Source organism: Ambystoma mexicanum, chromosome 7q, assembly GCF_040938575.1.
Source record: "Ambystoma mexicanum isolate Mex_15411 chromosome 7q, UKY_AmexF1_1, whole genome shotgun sequence".
Taxonomy (NCBI): domain Eukaryota; kingdom Metazoa; phylum Chordata; class Amphibia; order Caudata; family Ambystomatidae; genus Ambystoma; species Ambystoma mexicanum.
The window spans coordinates 235,137,102-235,153,200 of record NC_090941.1 but is presented as its reverse complement, the minus strand read 5'-3'; positions in this window follow the sequence as shown (position 1 = coordinate 235,153,200).

Below are 16,099 nucleotides of genomic sequence, written 5' to 3'. Positions count from 1 at the left end.
AACAGCCTCTTTCTAAATCTACCTGCCTCTACTCTCCGCCCTCTGCAACGAATCCAGAACAGGACTGCGAGACTCGTATCTCTCCAGCTCTGAAATCTCTCCACTGGCTCCCAGTGGATGCAAGGATTCAATTTAAAACCCTCTGCATTGTCCGCAAGGCTTTCTGGGGCCTGGGTCCAAAATACCTTCAGCTATCCCTCCGCTATCCCTCCGCAAATACCTCCCCTCTCAAGCTCTTCGCTCCTCTACCTCCAACTCACTCAGGGTCCCTCTGGAACAGCCTCCCTGCCACTTTAAAACTTGAGGAGAACCATCTACGGTTCCGTAAGCACCTCAAGACCTTCCTCTTTTCTTCTGCCTTCGCTCCCCCTGTCCCCTGCTGATCTGTTCTCTCTTGGCACTGTGCACCTGGCCACCCGCTGTCTTTTGGGCCCAGGTACCTTCTCATCCTGCCACCCTCGCGCACTGCCTCCAGGCCACCCCTTGCACTGGGGTCTGTATCTGTACCCATACAGCCCCCCCTTTTTCTTCTTGCACTTATCAGACCTACCCTGTCTGCTGCCTTAAACCTAGCACTTGCAAATTGCTGGCTGCATTACCACTGTTTGTTGCCTTTATTATTTATTTATTGTTATGTATCTGTTTCTCCTCTGCTTCGCACTTTCCACCTCTCCCCCCTTCCATGCACTTTTCCCCTCCCCCCTCTCCCCTGCACTTGCGCGTTCTCAATGTCACTGGGCCTAGTAAGATCGCTGTTTTGTTCTCCCCTGTTCCCCTCCCTTGCCTTGTCGCCCTCTGAAACACTTGTGTACGAGCGCGATAGAAATAAAATATCAATCAATCAATCAATCAATATATGTTTATTTTTTGGAGTGGAAGGGAGAAAGTAGAGGCAAAGGGAGTTAGAATACAAACAAACATGCATGGTATCTTAAAAGGGGATCAGACTTTAAGAACTTCACAGAACAAGCACAATACACATGAAAAGGTCTTAGATAGGAAATGAAAAGGCACGGAAATATACCCACAAAATATTCTCAGCTGCAAAAGCACAACCTCTCTGGCTCTCACCTCAAGAGAAACAGCCCGGTTCCACCCTCCCTCCAGCAGGCAAGCACTATCCACAGTGGACTAGAAAGGATGATGGCCTGTTTTTAGCCCAAATAACTTCTGAGGGAATCAGGGACTCTGATTGACTGGCCAAACTTGCACAGGACCTTTAGGAATTGTGATTGGTCTTCCAATGCGTGCCTCACATGACAAATATCTTTCTTGGGGGTTTAGACATGATTTCTGCTGCAAGTGTACTCTGCAATATCTCACATTAAATCAGCATATCAATAGAGTTATTCATCTCATTCCTTTAAATGGTTTGGTTTGGGTTCAAACACACTTAGCTCTGGGTATCACATTGATTAGTAAAGCAATATCATTTGTAGATGATTGGCTCTGTAATATGGTCAAATGACAAATTGTGCTTGTGTCCCACAGTTTTCATTGATGAAAGTTAACTCATGTTGAGTTCATTATTAGACGAGGTGGCAGTAATTATTCTATATCATGATAAAATGTCAGATGTCACAACATTGGTGTTTGGTGATGCACCAGAAGGGCATAACATCTGTCTACATTCCTATGGTTTTGTAGAGTGACGCTGTGATGATGATGGAATGGGGTTCCGCCCAAATGTTGTATGACGTGGATATCCATACATGGTATAGATGATGTCATGTTTTTCTAATTTCAATGACACAGGCTAGAAAGTTACCTTCAACGGCTAGTAACATTGATCTTGGATGTCAATTTGGTATAGAGTGTAAATGGCATGGCAGCCCTATGTGAATTCACATTGTTAGGCAAAGTGTGGTTTTATAGTGCTAATATAAAAGAACCAAAATGATTGGCTTTGGACAATGCATGTTTTTTTTGTACCAAATTATGAAACTTTAAAAAAACATCTATTGGCTTTTTGACAATGCATGTCCTGGCAGGAATGGATTGACATTTTAACACCCATTAGGCATTTGAATTCACTTTATGCACAAAGTGTGTTTACCAATACAAAAGCCCAAACTGTGAGCTTTGGCAAAGCTTCTTCCGTAAGGACTTGCCCAAACCTGCTATTCATGGGGTGCAGTCCTCCACACACATACCCCGCCTCAATAACATCTGCATTTTGAAATGGAATAGTTCTCTTACGTCTTACCCCCAAAATCTCCTGAGTCAGGACCATGAAACCATCCCGGTGGTATTGAATTACAAGCTGCCCGCCTTCCACACTTAACAATATGTGATCTTGTGCAAATCCCTGTATCTCCTGGTGGGTACAGGCATCAAGACCCATTGATTAAACATTCCCATGACTTGTTGGTAGTTGGGGTCCTTTTCCGAGACCAATTGCTGAAGCATCAAACCCATTCTGCACTTACATAGGCCCCAGATTCCAATGGCCTTTGCTGAATCAAAAAAATAACACTGAGCTCCGACATAGGCCCCAAGACTCAACTAGCGCCTTGGCAAAGGCAAATAAACCATTCTGATAAGACGTTGAGGTAACCATTCCATGTACTATTGGTGAAGCACAAAATAATTCCCTTGTAGTGACACAATCGCCACATCTGCAGCGTCTGACGGCTGTGCAATCCCACAATTAGCATTCAAGAGCAAGCATATGTCCATATCCTCAGTGTCTGGCGGTTGCGCATTCCCACAAAAAGAATCCATTGTACTTCAACATAAATACAAAAGAATATGGATTTGAAATTCAATGGCCAATATCACAATACAATATGGCTAGTGTTTCCTCCTTTGGAGACCTTGAGAGAGAGATTCCTTGTCCGCCCATGGAAAATTACCCTACAGTGAACCGTAGCTGCCACCTTTCTTGTGTTCCAGGAACGAAGCGACTAGAGGTGATTAAAATAACAGCATATGATATATGAGAAATATCCTATGTGGCTAATGTACTTTCAGGCTAATCAGTGCCGGATCACCACTAGTTAGCATCAGAGCTACATCATAAAACATAAAAAGTCTGTTTCTATGCATACTACTTTTTAGCTTACTGCTCCCATAAACTGTGCCACCTTCCCTAAGACGGCCTGTTATGTTATTTATGCTAATCAATGTTTATACTGTGCACATCACCATAGTGGCCGCACAGCACCCACCCTTTTCCTATAAAGGTTGGCTGGCGTATTGTGCCCCTGCCAGGGTATCGCCAGATGCCCTGCAGCAAAATAATGGCATATTACCATGTGTGCCCCGCACACGTGATATAACAAAGCATAACCCTGCATTCAGGACCCCAGCAAAGGTTTTGAAGTTGGGAGGAAAATTATATTTTGCAAATGTTGTTCCCGATAATTGTTAGGTGATGTATCTAAACAGATAAAAGGTGCCTTCTTGCCTTCAAATTCATTTTCAGATCAGGCAGTAGTGATAATTGAGCTCCCACCTCTAAAGCTGCTCTACTGGTACACATGTTTTTTGTTTGGGGTATATTTATTCGCTATTGTTGGTTGGATATATTTGCCTGTTTTTAGGTAGTAAAGGTGTCTCATCTGCCACGTAGGTCTGCACCACTTTAAAAACACTTGTCTCTGCATTTGCTATTATCTGGCCTTACATGGTGGGACTTGAATACATATATGCGAGTGTGTCTGCGGGTGCCTATGTGCACAGCTACTCCAAGAGCCTGGATTCACATCTGACCGAAGGGGAACTCGTATTCCCACGTGCTAGTTTGGCATTTTAGATCTGGGCTCCGACAGATCAGGAGGGAACAAGCAGGTCCTCCTTCTGGCCAATCCTAGACCTGCTTTGTAATCTCTAACAAGGAAAAGTCCAAAACCATAATGTTTTATTGGTAAATTGATGCAACTGGGGAGCATCTCTCGAAAGTATGGCGAGTTGATGAGAATACTTGTGAGGCTCAACAGAAACGGGGATTAGACGCTGGCTGAGATGGATAAATACACGTTTTCATAAATAATACAATAAACGTAAAAAAGGGAATTGCGTCATCCAGTTCCCTGGGACACGCATCTCTGAGCATTAGTTTACAACTGGAGTGGTTTTGATTGCATTGACTGTTAAAATGTATTTTTTTGTTCCTTTAGCCCAGGTCTTTTAAATATAGTAGCAAGAACATAGTCCATCCACTGGCGTAACAGGGGCCCCGCAGCACCCGTGGTGCGGGGGGCCCCACCAGCACATGTCCTGGGAGGGGGCCCCAATAAAAATAAAAAAAATGAAAATATTTTTTTCTAAAAAAAAAAAGTTTCTTTTGAAATTCACTCTGCATTCATAAAGAACATTTCTGAAATAGAAATAATTTCTTTATGAAGGCAGAGTGACTACAAAAAGAAACTTTCTTTTTGAAGTCCTAGGGCCTCCCTACCCCATGACATGGAAGACCCTAGACTGGAGGCCTCCATGTCATTGGTCGGGGGGAGTCCTATGACTTCAAAAATAAATAGTTTGTTTTGAAGTCACTCAGCCTTCAAAAAGAAATTATTTTGGTTATGGTTCGGTCCTTAACTGAAATATTGTCTTTATGAAGTTGTAGTGGGCCTCATCACGAGTTGGGTGGTAACGCCGGTGGTATTGCCACCAGCACTATTAGCCCTACCGCAAACCCACTGGCGCTATTAGCGCTGGATCACGGGTTTGGCGGAACGGTTAGTGCCCATTCCCCATTAGGCCCATTCGGGAATTCCTCATTCCCCATTGGGCCCAATGGAGAAAATTCACACTATTAACGCCGGCGGATTTCCCACCGGCGGTAATAGTGCCGAAAATCGGCTCTGAGTCTGGGGGAAATCCGCCAAGGCCATGATCTGGCGGACCCTTAAATGCGGCGGTAATAGCACTACCGCTGCATTTAAGGTTTACCGCCAGACTCGTGACGAGGCCCAGTGACTTAAAAAAGAAAGAATGGGGCTCATTCTGACCATGCCGGTCCGGAAATAATGGTGCTGGTAAGCTTACAGGCACTGTTGTTTCCGGGCCGGCATATTACAGGTCGGCCTGCCGCGGCTGCTGTGCCCGACAGGTCTGACCCTGCCAGGCACAGCAGCCACGGTAGGCAGACGCGTCACGGAAGCACCAGCACTGTTAACAATGGTGCAGGTGCTTCCGTGTCCCCATTCCCGTGGAGTCTGAGGATTAACGAAATTACCAGCGCCTGATTTCCCGGTCGCCGGACTTGAAATAGCACGGTGGCACCGGGAAGTCAGGTGCTAGTAATTTTTTACGGCTCAGGCGGCAACCCGCTGGTAGCACCGGCACGGTTACCGCTGGACCCGTAATGAGCCCCAATTTCTTTTTGAAGTAACAGGGCTCCCCTCATCTCCATGACGTGTGCGTGTGTGAGTCTATGGTGAAAGGGTGTACACTCAAATGTATAGGTGGCTGCCTGTGTGTGTATGGTGAAAGGGTGCACACTGAAATGTATGGGTGGCTGTCTGGGTGTGCCTGCACGGTGAAAGGGTGCACACTTAAATGTATAGGTGGCTGCCTGTGTGAGTGTATGGTGAAAGGGTGCACACTTAAATGTACGGGTGGTTCCTGAGTGTGCCTGTATAGTGAAAGGGTGCACACTTAAATGTACAGGTGGCTGCCTGTGTGAGTGTATGGTGAAAGGGTGCACACTTAAATGTACGGGTGGCTGCCTGAGTGTGCCTGTATGGTGAAAGGGTACACACGTAAATGTATGGATGACTGGGTGTGTATATGGTGAATGGTGTGTGTGCTTGTGTAAAGGGGCACAACAAAACCTTCATTTTGAGGGGGGGGCTAACCCTTCAAATGTTGGGAGAGGCGCTAACTTCACAGGCAGTGGGGATGGGGATACTTATGTGTGTGGGGGCATCCAACTTATTTACGCATTTAAATGGCACTATTCTAGTGCAGATTCAATGTTACAAGCAGTTAACTATCTCCTTTAAGTCTCCTGTTCCCTCTCTACCCTTCCAATGACTCCCCTGGCATGCAAGTACTAAACCCACATCATGATTTCAATTACCTAAACAATGTGGCATTTGAATGCAGGTACTAACAGTGAAATGCTTTACGTTGGTAATTGCTGGGTTCTTGTTAACAGCAAAAACCAGGTGCCATTTAATATCTGTGTCCTGTTCGGTCCGGCAACTGCTCTAAAGGTTAGCCAGGTTGAGTCAATATAGCCCAACATTTCAGGGGGGTAGTGCTGAAGCCCAGTCAACTCAATAGTTTTGTGCCACTACTTGTGTTTAATGCCTTGCTTACTCCTAGCCCTATTCTTCCTCGTCCCAGTACTTATGTATGAGGCAGTACTTGTGTGTGAGGCACTCTGCCTCATACACAAGTACTGGGAAGAGGTATAGGTACATGGAGGTAATGCCTGATTTAGCTACCTGAAATCTTCATCACTCCTAGTCCCACTTTTCCTCATCCCAGTACTTACCTATGAGACAAGGAACCTCATGCGTAAGCTTTGGGACAAGGAAGACGGACGTGGAGGTAATTCTGGGCCAAGGAGCTGATTGTGGAGGTTGGGGTAGTAGGTGGGAGGGAGAGGGGATGTATGGGGGTGGGATTGTGTGATAAATCATAATGGATGTCCATGTCCAGGCTAAGCAGGCATGATATGTGGTATTAGTGGCTAGAGAGGCATTTTGGCGCAGCCAGTCTAGTCATTCCTCAGTTTGGTATGACTTTCTTTTAACTGGACATTTCTGATAAAGCAGTCCTGCTAACTTTAATTACCTGGCTAGATTGGCATTTGGGTGCTGCAGTCTAGCCATTTCCTACTGTGGCATTGTATATTTTTCTAGGCATCCGTGATAAAATGATATGATATGATACAAGTCATTTATAACGCGCCTGTACACAAGTGTACACAAAGGGAGGGAAGATAGAGGGAGGACAAGACAAACAATCTCACTAGGCCTTGTGTCATTGTGAGAACCAGAAGTGCAAGGGGGAAGGGAGGGGTGGAAGTGCAAGTGAGAGGGGAGGGGAAAACAGGGCAGCAATGCTCTGAGTAAGTGCAGCCAGGGCAGAGCGGCTATTGGTTGTGCAAGGAGAAAAAGGGACTGCAGGGTTACAGTTACAGCCCCTAAGTGCATGGTAGGCCCGGAGGCAGTGCAAGGGTGACCAATCAAGGAAGAGCATGGACTCAGAGAGACTCTGAGGGTAGCCAAGTAGCCAGTCGGTAAAGCAGACAGGTAGGTCAGCAGGGGAGGGAGAGAGAGAGAGAAAGCAGCAGAGAAGAGGAAAGTTTCGATCTGTTTCCGAAAGTTCAGGTTGTCCGGCTCAAGTTTGAGAGGGGCAGGGAGGCCATTCCAGAAGGAGGCACCAGCAGAGGAGAGAGGCCTACCCCCAATCTCTGTCTGGAGAAACGCCTTAGCCTTAGAGAGTTGGAGGTAGCTGAGTGAAGGGCTTGAGAAAGAAGGTATTTTGGAAGAGAGCATTGGATTTAGTGTGGGCTCCGGCCCCAGAAAGCCTTGTGGACAATACAAAGGTTCTTGAACTTGATCCTTGCAGCCACCAGAAGCCAGTGGAGAGATTTCAGGGCTGGAGAAATACGATCCCAGGGCTTGAGGCCAAGGGTAAGTCTTGCAGTCCTGTTCTGGATTAGTTGCAGATGACAGAAACTAGAGGAAGGCAGATTCAGAAAGTGGCTGTTGCAGTAGTCCTGCCTAGAGAGAACCAGGGCTCTGTAGACAGTGAGCTTCTGGTGGAAAGTGAGAAAGGGAAGTGTCCCTTTGAGGAGGAGCAGCTGGTAGTGGGACTTCTTGGCGATGTCTGAGACGTGAGGAGAGAAAGAGAGTGTGGCGTTGAAGATGACACCAAGGTTTATTGCCTCGCAGGAAGGCAAAGGAAGAGGGCCCAAGGCGGTCTGCTATAGTGAGAGAGGAAACGCAGAGGCAAGGGCCCCAATGAGAAGGATCTCCGTCTTACTGGCACTAAGGCAGAGATCTTTGTAGGCGCACCAATCCTGAATCGTGGATAGACAGTCAGGAATGAGCAAGAGAGGAGAGGAGGCTGAGTGGAGCCTGAAGGAAAGCTGAGTCATCTGCATAACACTGAAAGTTAGAGCAGAAGGGAGAGATCAGGGAGGCCAAAGTGGCCAAGTAGAGGTTGAAAAACCAGGGTGAGAGGATAGAGCCCTGGGGAACGCCACAGGTAGAGAGAGGTGGCAGAGAGAATGGGACCAAGATGGACCTGGGAGCAGAGGGGCGGTCCAAGAGGAAGGAGGTCAGTCACTCTAGTGTCTGATCCGTGATGCCCAGGTTCTCACAGAGTCGATTGATCAGGATGGTGACATTGACCCTGTCGAAAGCAGAGGAAAGATGAAACATGAGAACAGAAGGAATGCTGGAATCAAGGTTAGAGAGCAGACCTTCACGGGTGTTAAGGAGAGCAGATTCCATGCTTCTGGCAGATCTGAAGCCAGACTGATGGTCATGGAGACAACCAACAGATTCAGTGTGAAGAGTAAGTTGGGAGATGGCAAGCTTTTCCAAGAGTTTGCTCAGGAAAGGGGTGATGGAGATTGAGCAATAGTTTGCCGGGCAGGTAGGATCAGCAGACGGCTTCTTGAGGAGTGGGTGCACAAGGGAGTGCTTAAAGGGAGAGGGGAACATTGCAGTGGCGAAAGAGTGATTACAGAAATCGGCCAAGGCTGGAGCAAGGGTGTCAATATGGTCTTTGACGGTTCTGGAGGAGCAGCGGAGAACCTGTTTGGATGACACTTTCACAGATCAGACTTGTCTAGAAACCTTGTCAGGTGTTGTCAGAGAGAAAGAGGAAAAAGGAGGAGGAGAGGTAGAGATGGCAAAAGGAGGCCGAGAGAGGAAGAGGAGATAGAGGACAGGATGTCCTGAGATTTAGCAGAGAAGTGAGAGGCCAGAGCTTTACAGAGGGCCTGGGAGGGAACAGGAGAGATATAGACCACAACAGGATTGGCCAGTTCTTTGCAGATTTTAAAGAGTTTGGCCATGTTGTTAGAAGCCGCGGAGACACACGCTTTAATGTGTGCTCTCTTCTTGATGAGTGTTATTGCTTGGAGTGGCATTTTGGTGCAACCACTCTAGGTATGTCTAAATGTGGCCTGTCATGCTTTACTATAATGTTATTACGTGTTTGCACTGGTCTACATTGTGCAGCCAGTTGGACATGTTTTCATTGTGGCATGGCATTTTTAATAGCAAAGCATTAATGTTCCTGTGCACTGTTGGTGACTTGCATGTATTGGATTGTGTTACCCTACAAAACAATTGCAAACACTCTGGCTTTATAGCCAATTTATCTCAGAAAGTGTGCTGTATATTGCATTAAAACACATATGTATATCTTTCTCCTAGTGCAGTGTGCTGCATACCCCTTCAGCAGCACGTTCATTCGTATAGCGCAAGCGTGACGATCTAGGCCGGTCCAGAGTGTGGCGCGACCCGTGATTTATTGCCGAGTTGGGGGGCCCTCTCAGCATGGCTCGCAGGGGGGCCCCACATTTTGTGTTACGCCACTGAGTCCATCCCCTTCACCAGTATTAAGTGCCGTGTAATCAAGCTGTGCACTTTGTACATAGTATACCTGCTATTTTGCGTGTTTACTTACACCTGCTGAACAGGCATCTGGTAGCCTCTCAGCAAGACATGAAGGCAGGAAGTATTTGGCTGTAGGAATGTTTTCTTGCAGTTCATTTAGGAATGTGTTTCTGACATTATTTATGAGTGTGTGGTGTAAACGCAACCGAATGTCATTGTGTGGTCGCTCTGGCACACAGTGTGTGCTACCTGCCCGGCAATCGCAGAGCTACCAAATTACAACATATCAATATGGAGAGCACTTAATGTTTGACACAGAACAGGTGAGGTTTTAAGATGATCATTAACAGGGCCCATCACAGACTTTTTGTTGAGAGAGCGTTCACAGAAAACATTTGGTAATCTTTCGATTAACCCTCAAAGAGTGACGCTTGTCTGTGTTTGTTAGTGGAGTGTTAAATGTCGATGAAATTGTGTGCTGACTATCCTCTTTTGTTTGTGTTAGCAGTTTGATCACACACTATACAGCAACGTAACTAAAGTAGCAAAACCATGGAAAGCATGGTAGATCTATGAGTGGAAGTGGCACTCTGCGTTTTCTGCCGGGAGAAGGTATAGGTTTTTGTCATCTAACCTCAATCTTAGGTTCTCCCTAAAAAAGTTCCAGTATTTAAATGGTGAAGTACGGGTGATTAGAATATTTTAACACGTTCCGAAATTTGGCAGACATCAGAGGGAAAAGAAGATAACAATATTGTTGATTGCCCAGGATCACACAATTTTGTAAAGTTGGAAACGCCTGTATTAGAACCCAGTCTCTCATGATTCCAGCACCACCAAAGACTAGCCCATTAAAATAGATCTTATGCCTTTAGCCGAGTCGTCCTGATTTTTTGGAATGGTTGTGCTGGCAAAATGGAAACACATGGGATTGTACCCACCAAATGATAAGCACTTTGCCATGCCCCTGGAAAACCCTGATTCTCTAAGCCTCCTATAATACATTGCCTGAAGATACACAGACAATGACTATGCACTCACATAGCCCCGTCCAGACTAACCCTCTAAACTACACCTATCCATCTATCTACTTTCCAATTAGACATGAGTGGCTAGTAGGGCCCTGACCAACCTGCATATCATAGTGTTGGTCATAATGCAAACACGCACGCTAGCAGCTCCTCAAATTTAACATACCTTGTAACTCCAGCCCCTGAGGGCATTCAACAGTGTGTTGTGTCCATACCATTGGTGAAAGGTGCTATACAAATGACTAAATGAATGAATTGATGTTGCGACTCCAGTGCTGGCGCAGTAGACCCATGGTGGTCATAGAGAAGACTGGGTCCCACTTCAGCTGGCTCTATTTGATGGCTTCCCCAGCCCCTTGAGCAGGCAACTTGGCGGAATTTTCCACTCAAGTCCCAGGCTTTCTGGTCTGCTGCTTCTCTGCACTCTGGATAGGCTCCTGCAGCCCCCACAGAGCCCAATTGTGCTTATATCCCTCCCAGGACTGTTGAAAAAACAACGAAGGATGCAGGTTACATCATGTGTCTGATTGAGGGCGGCTTTCCATGCCCATCCTTCTGTAAAGCAGGATTGGGAAGGACTGTCACAGATGGCAACCCGGTGTATGTGCGTATGTTTGGAACTGATAAAGTCTACTGTTAGAACAAACACTTTAGCTGCTCACACAGGACATAGATGCAATCTCTAGTCGAGGGCCTGCCTCTGAACTGCAGCGCTATTTTACACATGGAAAAGGGAGATAGTATTGGCATTCCATAAACGTACTTCTATGTATTTCCAGCATTCAGTTACACCACTCTGAATTGGCTTGGGAGTAGGCCAGGCCATTACCATTTCCCTTAAGCACAGGCTTTAAAATGAGAGAAGGCATAACTGAAAGGTTAACTTATTGTCTTTGAAAATTCTCAATGGGTGGCCTCATTTGAGAGTGCAGTATTTATTATGCTCTGTAAAATTTGACAAGGGGCCTCATTCCGAGATTGGAGGTAGCCATGGTGCTATTAGCACCATGGCTGCCTCCAATACCGGTACAGGTACCGACTCTGACCTGGTTCAATGGGGTCTTACTGGTGTAGTCCGACCTTTGCGGGACCCCATTGAAAAAGGCAATCCCCATTCCCATTTGAGCCCCCATAGGGCTCAATGGGAATGGGGAGGGAGCTAATAAGGGTACCACCATTTGCGGTACCGTTGTTTGCTCCCTTGGCCCTTTGCGGCTCCCGCTAAGGGCACCTGGTAAAATCAGGCACCCATAGCGGGACCTGCTAAGGGACCTCGTATTAGGGTGCAACGGGATTACCGGCACCGATGTCCTTAACAGTGCCCGGTATCCTTTTGCGCCCTACTCGGAACGAGGCCCAATGTTTCCATCTCCCTTTCAAATAGGCACGTTGCCAAATGTATTTATTTGAAGAGTGAAAACGCTGGGCCAGCATTTCCATGTGTTAATTACATAACATAACTATTGTTCCCCCAAAAGTATTCCTGATATTAATCATAAAATGAAGTAGCACCTGCTCTGTCCACGTGATAGGCAATAAATGCCAAATACAAATAAAAGTATCATCTGACTCATGTTTTCCCTCCATTATGAGGTAGCTCTGGCGTAAATGCACTAGATCAGGCAAATGCATGTTTATCCACCGAGATTAACAGATGTTTTTGCACATTCGGTAATGTCCACTATTTCAGGGTCAGAAGTGTACAATGTCCAAATCCTATCTACTAAAGATCCTAGAGAAACAATTGATGGAGTTTGACAATCCCAGGTCACTATAAACACCTTAGCTATCGACTGATAACAATGATGATTATAAGATGGCTAATACTCAACACAAATATTATGCTCCATCAGAGTGCAGATCGGAATGAGCATTGATACTGGAAAACATTAATACTGAGGAGGATAAGAAGAACAGCACAAATGGGTAGACAGTATTATTAGTAGAAGGTCTTATGTCACGTGTGTTCGGCCTCTTCAAGAAAAACTATTCCTGTCATGGATCCGAAAGAATATAGCACATGATGACTTTGTTTCATAACACCACCAATACCAGTACTTCCAGCACCATTAGCCCATGTGAGCCAAGCCTGTGTGCCAGCCCTCGATGCAAGTTCAATACTTGCCACTATTACACACAGAATTAACACCAAATGGATCTGGCAACTTGCACACTCTGCTATAAATAGGTGTCCCAAGGGAAGACAGGGAGCAACTTGGGTACCACATCTGTGAGGTCCTGTATTAGACTTCACAATGCACAAACATGGGAAGAAGTCAAACCATCTCAGGTGCATTCTTCCAAATACCATTAGAAAATCAGCAAACCTCCCCAATGCACTCAATTACCCTGAACATACTGCTGATGTGTTATTGCTTTGGTGTGTGACACCAAGCTCTACCCCTTTTGCCCCAGATGTGCCTATCAGTTGACCCCCTGTGTTGTGGAAGTGTTTAAGTATGGCCAGAAATACCACAAGTCACATGACAGTCAGAGCTTGTTCGATCATAATCTGGCAATAATATTTGCAAAATACCTCTTGCCCTACTCTTATGTGAAAAAGCATGTGTTCTGGTAGCTTATGGGGAAAGCGGATTGCTATTGGGAAGTTCTTGGAGAATGCATTCTATCCCACAAAGATTACCAGAAATGAATAATGAGGCTATATCTACAGTGGCACAGGGGTCTGTGGGACAAATCATGTACTTCACCATGGAGGTATGGACCAGTGACACGACCATTGACCTACAAGACACAGTGTCAAGGCATGCTGTATTATCTTTTCTTCTTTTAACTGCCAGGAGGGGTTCCAATATATTTGAATAGGATTCCAGGTGTATGCATTTCAGCACCAGGCATTGTGGTGCATGCAAGGATTTCAGGGAAGAAGACACGTGGGACTGAACATCTGGGAGAAAGTGGAGCTGCGGGAGGTACTTTTGCAACGACTGTGTAGTTTGCATTTTTAGTTTGATGACCAGGCAATGGATCAAAAGTCCTTAAGTTTTGAATTGGTGAAAAAAAAAAAAAGAAAAATGCATGTCACCTGTGGTAAAAATGCAAATTCTGCACAGTAAAGGAACACAAACTTATCAAATGCAGGATTAGCCCACTAAAAGGGGAGTGGCACTTTGTTGATAGCCACATTGCTTTGTGCACTAGGCTGGAGAATGTCTTATATCATTTTGGGCCTCATTCCGAGTACAACGCTAACCAATGGCGCTATTAACGCCTTGGTTGACGCCGTACCCGGACCGGCAACGCCTTGGTGGATGGCGGAATCACCGCCCCATTCCAAGGTTGGCGGGGCGGTAATTCCCCATTCACCAAGGCTCTTCCCCATTCCCGAATGAGCCCCCATAGGGCTCAATGGGAATGGGGAAGATGCAAATAACGGTGACCGTTCATTACGGTCACCGTTATTGGCTTGGAGGCCCCTTTGCGCCCCCTCGACTTTAACACCTGCTCAAAGCAGGCGTTAAGGGCGAGGGCGCAGAGGGAACTCGGAGTATGGCGGTAAGGGATTACCGCCACCGGTCTCGTTACCGGTGCCCGCTATCCCTTACCGCCATACTCGGAATGAGGCCCTTTGTTTTGAATAAATAACATATAGGCAATATTAGAATTAGACTGAGGCAAAGTAAATAGGCCTCAGAACATGTTTTTCACTAGAAACACATTTGCATTTTATTAACTTCCTTAGTAGTCGTAGAGGCTGGCAGCACATTGCAAACGACACGTTCCCAGGATCGTATGGTAAGAAAAGGAGCAGTCTTTTTGAGGTCAGGAAGCAAAGCTCATGCGTACTGGGGAAAGGCAGTGAATGCACAAGCATTTTATAATTAAGCATATTAGATTAATGGAAATGGTCTACTGACGGTTTTAAAATGCCCCATGGCGGCTTCAAATTGCCCCTTTTACACATATTAGCCTGGGAAGATGTGCGAAGGATTCCTAAAATGCAACATTAAAACAGTAACATGTCAATGGTTCAAGGTTCCGGCAGTGTCATGATTGGTTATATTCCCTTGAAAAATAGATGGAGATGACTGGCGGCAGATGAATGAAGATGCGCTGGTCATCTCAAATGACTCAATATTTTCCCACTATGATGTGGGAATTGTGGGTTGGACTGTAACGTCACAGAGGGGGTTGAGGGTGGTTTGGCAAGGTTTGCCAGACCAAGTCATTTCAGAATAATGTATGTCCTACTATAGGGGAATGACGCAACTCTACCAATCAGCTTCACATGGAGAACTAACCTAATGTTGCAATGTGTTTTGATGCTAATTAGTTTGTATGTTTATAAAAGCTTTTGTCAGCTATTCCTCCTTGAGATCATCATGAGCACCCTGGCAAGCGCTTTATTGTGGCATGTGATCTCAAGGCAAAACAGCTGGTGAGGTTGAGAGACCTGCTTTAAAACCTTACATTTTCATCCATGGTTCTCCAGCATGGGATCTGGCATGGATTCACATGCTCATAATATTCCCTGTTGTCAGGCTGGGAATCCTCGGTAAAGAAGAAATAAGTTTCAGTTTCATTTCTGAGCTGTTTTTCTCCTAATAACCAATCACTGAGCTCTGGGTCATACTGCCCCCTGCCAATGACTGCCCTCTACCTAAGCCCCTCCTCTGGCAGCCATATTCAGATTTTTACCACACGTTCAAGTGTTGGGAGTCCTCGTGCTTAGCTCTCAAGATTTTACTTCCTTTATGCTCTTTGGAAGAGTTTTTTACTCTATTTTTTGGTCAATCTAGCTTTGTGCTCCATCGATCATTTTCCGATTCACGGGGACCAGATTTCGGATTTGTCAGTGCCCCTCAAGGGAGGATTTTGTTGAGTTTCTTTGTGGAGGCTTCCAGAAGAGTGTTCGGGCCTACGCCGCATGGATCATGTTGGACAAGAAGAAGGATTCCACCTCTCTTTTCAAGCTTTACACGACTGCGGTTTTCAGAATGATTTCATGGACAACAAACATTCCCAGTGAATTTACTGCCTATACCCGACACACAAGGAGGATGATTGTGCTTTTTGCTGTGAACTCTCTACACGCACGTTGAAGGATTGGCGTAAATGACTGAGTGAGTGCCTGCAGACCAAGGCCTCTGCACTGGGTGGGTCCCAGGAGCATGCACTCCTGGATCTGGGAAAGCTGAGCAGGCTTCTAAGTTCTTTGAGGGCGCCTCTCCCATGGGGGTCCAAGAAAAGGCAGAGCACTGTGTGTCTGCTACAGCCGGGAGGACCATTGCGGCAGGCTCCTTAGCGGACAGGGCTTTTCCTGCAACACCGGCTGCATCCGTCTCCAGTCAGCGCTCCAGATTTTCATCCAAGAGGAAGTCGGATCACCCGGGCAAGCTGAAAGTGGCCCCAGAGACCACCAAGAAAAAGATCAAGCAGGGTATGGTGACCGGCCTACCCTCGTTGGAGAAGGCCCTTAAGGACAAGGCCAAGCAGGACAAGGTGTCTGAAGCGACCACAAAGGCCAAGCAGAACAAGGGTCCAGGCCAGGACAAGGGTTCTGGCCTGACC